This window comes from Lolium perenne, chromosome 1, assembly GCF_019359855.2.
Source record: "Lolium perenne isolate Kyuss_39 chromosome 1, Kyuss_2.0, whole genome shotgun sequence".
Classification (NCBI taxonomy): Eukaryota; Viridiplantae; Streptophyta; class Magnoliopsida; order Poales; family Poaceae; genus Lolium; species Lolium perenne.
This window is the reverse complement of record NC_067244.2, coordinates 108,952,154-108,960,669: the sequence shown is the minus strand read 5'-3', so window position 1 is coordinate 108,960,669 and position 8,516 is coordinate 108,952,154. Positions and strand designations below refer to the sequence as shown.

Here is an 8,516-nt window from a genome sequence, read left to right as displayed (position 1 = left end):
GACGCCATCACCCACTGCGCAGGCGGAGATCCCTCGGTTCCAGAACGCGTCAGAGCCCGCCGGCTGCCACGGACGTGCCGGCCGCAGGGCATCGGAAGACGCTCCGGCCGCCGGGGAGCCGAGTGGGCTCTCCGCCCTGGTGTGGCCGCCGCCAGCCCACGCGTGCTCCGCTCCAAGGCCACCGTCCCCGCTCCGCCCCAACGGCTGTCACAGGCACGCGCCTGTAGCGTTCGTCGGTCGTCTCCATCGGCCCGCGCTAGCCTCGCGGTCGCCGCCGCCGGTAGGCGGCTGCCCCGTCCTGCGGTCGCCGCCACCGGCCCGCGGCAGCCCCGTTGTCGCCGGCGGCCGCCAAGGGAGCCGAGGAGGTGCCTGCCGTCGCGAACGCGCTGGCCGCTATGGAGCCAAGGAGGCGCCGGCCGCAGCTGCTGCTCCGTGTGTTTGCCTCGTATCCTCGTCACCGGCTATTTAGGTCGTCGCCGGAGTGGCCTCATCGGTGAACCATCTGGGGGGAGAGAATGGATGGAAGAGAGGGAGAGGGGAGGAGCGCTGCCATGAAAATATTAGAGGAGAAGTAGAGGTAGGGGACAGAACGATTGGTGGCCGACAAACCGTTCGTGGGCATGTCTACCACCGCTTTGACCAACTGGGTGTTTTACTGCTACAGCCATACAATTAAGGGACCAAGATAAGGCACTATGATCGGGAAAGAAGTAAATTTAGAAGTTCTCACAAAATTGCAAAAGAGCACCCAAACGTACACAGGAATTAAGAAGAAACCAAAATACTATACGTGTCTATGCATGACGTTAATCGCAAAAAAAATTCAAAACTCTAAGAAAAAAGGAAGTTGATCATCTTTAGTATAGTAGATATATGATCACAATCATGACAGGCAGCTCATGTGATACTAATCAGTGAAAATCATAGGGAGAGGCGATACAAGCTACTTCCACCAACTTGTACAAACTTACAAATTCATTCAAATAACTTTATCTCACAAAGCTGAAAGAAATTTGTCCAAGTTTAAACTAAAACTAAATCTAATCTACTCGTCGGAGGGGTCTGCCTAGTCGTCGTTGGCGTTGTCGTGTTGCTTGGCCCGCGCCCGCCTCTCGTCCCTGTCTGTAGACGCTTGGCCCTCCTCTCTTCCTCTGTGTTGTCGGCGAGGTAGCTCATTTGCGCCTTGCACTGCAGTGCCACACCATGGTCGGCGTTGATGATCCGTTGTCATACGTCGCTTCACCTCCGTGCACCGCTCTACCTCTTGCTGCTCCATCATGCCTTCAAGCAGACGACGATGCATCGACGTCGCGAGTGTGGGCGGTGCTTCCCTATCCCACTGTGCCATTAGTGATGCCCGCCGGCGTCAAGCTTTCTTGCTCTGGGCAATGCACTAAGCCTCACGGGCGGCAACATTCACGAGGTTTGCCCGATGAGGTTGATGATGTGCTGATGTTCGGCGTTCATGAGGAGCCCACCGAACTCCTCATCGGAGCCCTCTCCCAGGAGATGTCGATGACGCGGTCCATGATGGCATCGTCACACTACTGCAAGGTATTGGCGACGAGGCGCTACCTGCGCACCATCTCATAGGAGTCAGTAATGGCCTTCTGCTCCATGTCCATGGGCTTTGGCCCTTCGGACCACTACTCGGCCTCCTCCTTCACCTCCCGTGTCGCCTCCTCCTCGTCTTTTGTGTCTAAATCGCCGAAAAAAGTCGTTGCCGCCCGCTCGGTCCTCTTCCAGTGGCGATGATGATGGCGGTGTTGGGTTCCATAGCATAAAACAAAAAAAAATCATATCAACAAAATAACACACTAGTAGGGAAAATCCTACCGCTCGTGTCTGGAAATGGACACCCGCGACTGGTACCCCTCGCATGCTTTCTGTATCTATTTCTTTCTATCTTTCCCCCTTAATTATACATGTACAATATGCAAACATATATAAAATCAATACATAGGCAGTAGCAGATACACAAAATTAGCCAAATGACCAAATCTTATAAAGCCAAGCAAGTGACGAAGTCATTAGATTTAGCACCATAGCCAGTTGACCAAACCACTACATTGGGCATACTAAAATTGGTAATGGTCAAGACCTACATGTAATAGACAAGATCTACACTACACACCCGGGGGCGCCTCCGGATCCACGAGTGGGTAATGAACAACGACCCCGTCAGAATCTCTTCGGTCATGGTACTCACCATCAAATAACACTTAGTCCCTGCCTCCATCCCGTAGCCGGTCTATCATCTTTATCCAACGAACCCGTGAAAATAGGTTCAGTTTGCCTCATTGGTGACTTCAACAAAACGAAGGTCCTCTCCACTATGTACATGCTGGTTGGTTAATGTTTCTATGTACATACTCCATGATATCACGTCTTGCGCTAGATGGGATAGCCTAAACATAATTAGGGAAGAAACAACAATTAGATCAAAGATACAAGTCAATGCAACTATATATATGAACAACTAACTAAGTGGACTAAAACATACCGGCATAGTTTTATTGTCCTCTTTGAACAGTATGACAAACTTTTTTTTCCCTGCACCTATATTGTCCATAGTTTATACATGGACTCATAAAATCCATTTTCTGCATAATGATTGGGTTATGTTAACAATTAGGGATATAAAATGAACTTCAAATAAGACCTCATATTTATATTGGACCCAAAAATCACAGTCATAGGGTCAGCGAGCCAAGTACGATCCACAAGATTTTTATTTGTACATATGACCAGGCTCGCTGACACCACCCAACTGCCACAAAATACTAATCATCGGCCATTAATTCTAAAAAAAGAAGACACACAATGACTATGAATTATCTATAGCATACAAATCTATATAGCATACTATAGCATACAAATCGGGTAGACGCACGGTGGGTCCGGGAAGGTGGCGGCGGCGACGTCGACCGGTCGGGGAAGGTGGCGCAGGCGGTCAGGGAAGGTGGCAGCACGAGCGGTCAGTGAAGGCCGCGGCAGCGACAACGACCAGTTGGGGAAGGCGGCAGCGACAACGACCAGTTGGGGAAGGCGGCAGCGGCGACCGGTCGGGGAAGGTGGCGGTGGCGAAGCGCCGACCGGTCAGGGAAGGTGGCAGCGGCGACCGGTGGTCAGCTAGCTAGGGTTCGCTCGGGAAGATTTGGGGGTTCAGAACGAGGAAAGATTGGATGGGGTTATTATTAAGACCACTTTACGGGACATAATAGAAGCATGTGGCAGAAGGAGCACGTTGTGGATAACATAGTAGTCACGTGCGGCTTAAGGGCCTGCTGCGGGTATTAATAGCCGTGTGCGACTTGAGGCTATGCTGCGGGTATTAATAGCCACGTGCGGCAGACATGGCATGATGCTAATAAGCTTGCTCCTATAGTCTCCTGCTGTGTGGATCTGATCCTAAGACGAGCTCCTCGAAGATGTCTTATAAGTGGTAACTATATAGCTATAAGCATAAGATATCTTCGAGAAGCTCTGCCCTGGGAGCTTCCCACGATCGATCGACAATAATCTGTGCTAATTCTGTGTTTAGAGAGTGTGAGGGGGCAGACATGTATGTATGTATATATATAGTACCTAAATTGGTGCGCATGCACTGTGCCTATCGTCTCGTACAATGCAGCCATTGACGCATCGTGCGCACTTACAATGCTTTATATCGTCTCGGAGGAAAATGAGATGATAGTGGTGCATTGGTTAGGTACGGCACCGCATACCAGTCGCGTGCCAAACCCTGGTGAGATACCACTATCTTTATACCTGTCTCGTGCCCCATGAGCGGCAGAAAATTCTTGTCATTTGTATAGGTGGTCCCACTTACTAGCCGCGTGCCTTACGAGAGGGTATGCTACCATTAAGTTGTTGCTAGTTGTGTGTCACTATGCCGCCCGCTGCTAAAAATAACAGTCGCATGCCCTGGGTGGCGCCCGCTTCCATTAGTCTTGCCCCTATAGCTTTTTCCCTACTAGTGACATAGCCAAGATCTATTCTATGCAGATGTAAGATAACAGAATGATTCAGTGTTCATACCTTGGAAGACTGAAAGTGTTACGTTCCGAACAACCATTGCTAATGAAGATGTACAACGACGACGATCTCAAGATCGAGTAGAAGTACAGGTGATGAAGTGCTCCAACTTGTAGCACCTCCACAATTCTACACACGTACTGTATATAGACTCCCCCCGAGATCCGGTCCAGTGAAGCAGCGGAAAAATATTTATTCGGATCGGGATTCCAGCAGCACGACGGTGTGCGTATGGTGGAGAGCTCTCACTCCGTATGCACGTTCCAAAACTTGGAAATCACACGTGAGGAAGAGAGAGGGCGAGAAGGCAAAATCCAAGGGGATGAATGAGGGAGAGGGGCCTCTCTTTATATAGGGTAAAGGGGTGGGGAGGTGGGGCCTCCACCTCAAGCCACCCCCAAGCCGTCACGCCCCGTAGGATTTGGGGGGTGGACCTCCCCAAGTGGCCCACCGACCACCTCCTCCCCTTGGGGCTTGGCGCCCCCCTAGTGGGCTGCCTCATGGTGGCACATTAGGGGGTATCCCTATATTTAAATAATTTTAGATATTTACTTCTAGTAATTAAATAACTAAACATATTTATTAAGTCTACGAATAATTCATAGACCCTGGAACTTATTTTATACCATACTGGAACAATTCCAGTGTTCTTTCTTAATACTCCGACCCACGACCCCAAATCAAACACTAAGCATCGTATACCCTTAAGCGTGCCACCCTACGGGTTCAGAATGCGCAGACATGATCGAGACATCTCTCCAATCAATGACCGCCAGGGCGTTCTGGAAAACCATAACATCCCCTACACTTTCCACGAAATAACCTTATCGCTTGAACCTCAACGTCGAGTCCTATTCCCTCTTGCGATACCTAGTTTGTCCTAGATTTGATATTTGGTATCTCTTATACCTAGTACGATCTCATTAACGACAAACACATGCACTCGATCTCGTGATATCATATCCTCATGACTTAGTCACACGCTTGCAAGCTTCCTAGATGTATCACCGAGTGGGCCCAGAGTACCTATCTGTCACGCGGATGGACAAATCCCGATCTTGACACATACACCTCAACCTATTCCTTTGGAATACTTGGGCAACACTTTCATAATCACCATTTTACGGTGTGACAGATGATGTTGTCAAAGCAGCCTCCAGTGATAAATGATTAGATATGGCCTCACGGTCTAAGGATTAAGTTACAGCGTGTTTCTAGTATCGCAATGCTGAACTTTGTGATTGGATCACATTGCAATACTTTAGTTGGGTGTGAGTCCATCACATCATGTCATCCAATGACATGACTTCATTATCAATTGACATAAATGTCCATGATTAGGAAACCTTGACCATCTATTAATCAATGGACTATTTTACTAGTGACATGGTTTTGTAGTTCTTCCTACCCCTGTAAGATGCAACCTATTGTAACGGCCCAGGGTAACACCCTCTATTAGATTTGCTTGTTATTTTTTATGCATTATCATGCATCATATCATCCACAAGATTTTATCAAATAAAAATTAATTCTAAATAAAAACTATTTTATTTTCCCTCTCATATGGTCTCTATATAAACCCCCTTGTCTTTTCTTTTCCACAAAACCCTAACAATCAAAACTATATAAATAAATAAACTTTTCCAAATTGTTTATAGCTTTAAAAATGGTTTGGCTTTGTTTGGTTTTGTTTTCAAATACCAAAGCAGTTTTGAAAATAACAGAGAAAAGAAAAAGTTTCAAAATCAAAACCCTAACCCCCTAGGCTCACTTCCTCTCTTCCTGGCCACCCACATCCTCCTGGCCCGAAGGCCATCTCCTCCAGCCCGAGCAGCCCACCTCCTCCCCGTACCGTTTCGGAATCCCACTCCTTTCTCTTTTCCTCTTCATGCTTATCGTCTTCCTCTCTCACGAGAGAAGCGTGGCCCTAGTCCTCCTCAACCACCGTAACCACGCCGCGCTGCCTCCTCCTTTTAATCATTTTATGTGTGCCCTGGAAACCCTAGCTCCCCCTCTTTCTCCCCTCTATGGCGCCACCACTCCCTCCTATTTCCCACCACTCCCTTTTGCTTTTTGTGAGCCGTCGAAACGAAGAACACCACCACCACGCTACCCCGCCGTTGTCCCGTTGAATCCGGCCACCCCCTTCACAACCGAGACCACCAGGAGTTGCGCATCGTCTGACGTGGGCATTACCCTTCGGGTAACCAACATTGCCCTATCCTGTACAATCTAGTTGGAGGCCCATGAAGGCACTTGAAGGCAAGGCGGGCCACCTGGATGGCGCACCAAAAGGTTTCTTGGCGGACAAGACAAGGAAGCAGCCGAACAAGGAAAGTTTAGATTTAGAACTACTGTAAATCAAGTCGTACTCGGTTAGACCTCTTGAGACCTGGCCTCCTATATAAAGGCCAGGAGAGGGGCTGCCGAGGGACACGATCAATCTTAGCAATCTTAGCCACCAAAAGTCTAGAGCTAGGTCATCATAGCACTTAGCCTCTCGACGAGAACACAGCCGAACCCTTCGGCACCCCATTGTAACTCAATACCTTCATAATCAAGATCAGATAAGCAGGACGTAAGGGTTTTACCTCATCAAGGGCCCCGAACCTGGGTAAATCGCTCTCCCCGCTTGTCTGCGAACCGATGTCTCGTGTCAGCTTACAGGATTCCATCAACCCTAAGCCCCAATCGGAGGGCATTGCCGAGGAGTACCCTCGACAATTGGCGCCTTCTGTGGGAAGCCTGTCGGCACCAGCCAAGTCATTGGCAGTACCAGTCACATCTGTGGCGTTCTTACTCGAATCACCAATGCCAGCAGATCCAAGAAATTCAATCCGCTGCGGGTCCTTCGAGTTCGTGCCGCACCCCGAAGTGCCTCACCTGATCCCTGCGGGATCGTCTGGCGACATGGATGCTACTTTCGGCGGTGTCCACTTCATCATCGACTCCGGAGGCTTCCTTCGCCTCCCTAGAACCAGCGCATCCGCCCCGAAGACCTCAGTGGGGGAAGGTGTCACTCCTATGACAACCCTAAAAATTCCATCCAGAAACATACAAGAGAGCAACCGAGGAAGTTTCGACGTCACGGCAGGGCGAAGGAAAAGATGAAGGGACTCGCACCGCGAAGAGGAAGAACAAACAGCAGCTCACCTTCGTCAGTTCGAACGAGGATGCCACGATACGTTATCGATCAAGGGTCGCACTCGCTCACCGTATCTGTCGGCTACGGAGCAGCTCGAGGCACTATGTTATCTTCACTCCTACATCGATCCGAAGGATGGACGAGAGAAATCCAGTCACCTGTTAAGGAACTGTCGACATTTTCTGGAAATTCGGCAGTTCTGCGACGATCTCAGAGCCGAGGCCATGTCTAGAGTTCGCACAATGGAGAGAAGGGCAGGATCCTACAGTTATCCACCAGAACCATACGTACCAGAGCCATACGTGCCAGAAGGAGGAGGCGAACATGTACCAACCGAGGTGTTCCCGGAACCATGCGGACAAGTCAACATGATCCATAAAAACAACTTTTCAAAGAGAGAAATCAAAAATTCTCCCGAGAAGTAAAGTATGCGGAAGTCGCCATGGTCGATACACCCGAATTCATTGACTGGTCGGATCAGAGTATCTCCTTCAGTAAGGCAGATCACCCGAAGGCCGTTCCGAGGCCTGGTCACGCAGCTCTTGTTCTTGAAGCGCAGATCGGAGGGTACAGTATGAGCAAAGTATTCATGGATGGAGGAAGTGGCCTGAACCTGTTATTCGCTAGCACAATGAGAGCAATGGGTTTAACAGTCGACATGCTAAGAGAGTCCGACACAGGATTCCACGGCATTATACCGACTCGACCCGCTTATTCTCTTGGAAAAACATCACTGGATGTGGTCTTCGGCACACCTGGCAATTTCAGGAAGGAAAAGATCGAGTTTGAAGTAGTCGATTGGGAATCTCAATACCATGCCATCCTCGGCAGGCCTGCATTTGCCAAGTTTATGGTCGTACCCCATTATGCATACCTAAAACTAAAGATGCCAGACAACAACGGGACCCCGATAACCGTTCATGGAAGCTTTACTCGGTCAGACAACTGCGACAGGGACTTCCAGAAGATCGCCTCGAAATTCGGAGCCAAGGAAGAACTCAATGCAGTCGACGCCGTTACAGATCACACACAGCCACCGGCCGACAATCGAAACGTAAGGACCGACGAGTTTGACGTTGCGAAGGAAGCCAAGAAGCTGCAGGTGCACCCCACTGACCCGAAGAAGACAGTCAATACATGGGTTGACCTTACTGACGCATAGGAAGGCGCGCTCATCGAGTTCCTCCGTGAGCGCTGGGAGATATTTGCATGGGAACCATCCGACATGCCAGGTATCCCCAGGGAACTCGCTGAGCACGCCCTTAATGTTGACCCAACAGCCAAACCAGTACAACAGTCAATGCGCTGATTTTCTGAACCGAAGAGAAGAGCA

General features: G+C 49.5%; 1 long non-coding RNA gene across 1 annotated transcript; it reads right to left on the bottom strand.

Moving 5' to 3' along the window:
- Positions 1–1,983: 1,983 nt before the first annotated feature.
- Positions 1,984–2,685, bottom strand: LOC127347541 (uncharacterized). Its single transcript, XR_007879644.2, has 2 exons — positions 2,504–2,685; positions 1,984–2,408 (listed from the first exon to the last, which is right to left on the bottom strand). It is a non-coding gene; the product is annotated as an uncharacterized lncRNA (long non-coding RNA).
- Between the last annotated feature and the right edge of the window lie 5,831 nt (positions 2,686–8,516).